Raw genomic sequence first — 885 nt, forward strand, 5'->3', positions numbered from 1 at the left:
TATCATGCTGAGAAAGTCTGTTTTTATTTGCATTCAAGGCACTAGGCTGGATGCCTTACTTCGAAGTGAGGAAGAAACATGGGTTTGATGCCTTTATGTTGAAAATAAGAAAGTATATGTAATTTGGATCAGTTCTGTAACTACATTAGTTGAATTCAAAAATCATGCATTTTCACCTGCTATATGTAGAGAGGGGTGTAAAAATGAATAAAAGATCTATTCAAGTAAAAAATCAGAACAATCCATTCTCTGTTGGATAGTATCTGTGGGATAAGAATTCCTTTCTTCAAGTCATATCCTTTCCAGTGATTTGAGACAAAAAGCTGAATTTGGGAAATATTAGCTTTCTTGTTGAAAGACTTGTTTCTCTTTAGAAATCTCCAGCTTTGTAATCAGTGCCATTTTGAAAACATTTTGTATGCAGGTCACTGTGTACTCAGGCTGAAGGCATGATTGTCCCTGAGAATTCTCCACATCACTAAAAGAGAAATAATCACAGAAATCCTTCTCAGGCAAATATTGATCTCAAGCTCATGTGACAGTACTCACCTGAAATTGAGAAAGCACTCATCTCACACAAAAATAAAAGCAAAGTACTTTGGGATTCTACCAGATGTCTCCTATCTAACATGTTTTCATAAGAATAATTTATTTGTATAATATTTAGTAGAAATTTTAGACTGAGGAACCCAAGAATGTGGCTTTTACAATTTTGTGATAAAAAGCCATGGAGAATGGCTTGTCTTTGTGGATTTGTGCCATGAAGTTTCTTAACTTCCTGAAGGGAAGTATACTCACCTAAGTTGGCCACAGCAAACCTCGATGCCATAGTCTGCACTAACACAGTCTCGTCACACTGCGGAGTTGGGCTTACTCTGCGTTATT

General features: G+C 36.3%; 1 protein-coding gene across 1 annotated transcript in view; it reads left to right on the top strand.

Moving 5' to 3' along the window:
- PRKCH (protein kinase C, eta) overlaps window positions 1–885 on the top strand; it is a 261,067-nt gene that overhangs the window by 239,146 nt on the left and 21,036 nt on the right. The gene's annotated exons all lie outside the window — the stretch shown is intronic.

The sequence above is a fragment of the Galeopterus variegatus genome, unplaced genomic scaffold (assembly GCF_000696425.1).
Source record: "Galeopterus variegatus unplaced genomic scaffold, G_variegatus-3.0.2 Scaffold221, whole genome shotgun sequence".
NCBI lineage: Eukaryota > Metazoa > Chordata > Mammalia > Dermoptera > Cynocephalidae > Galeopterus > Galeopterus variegatus.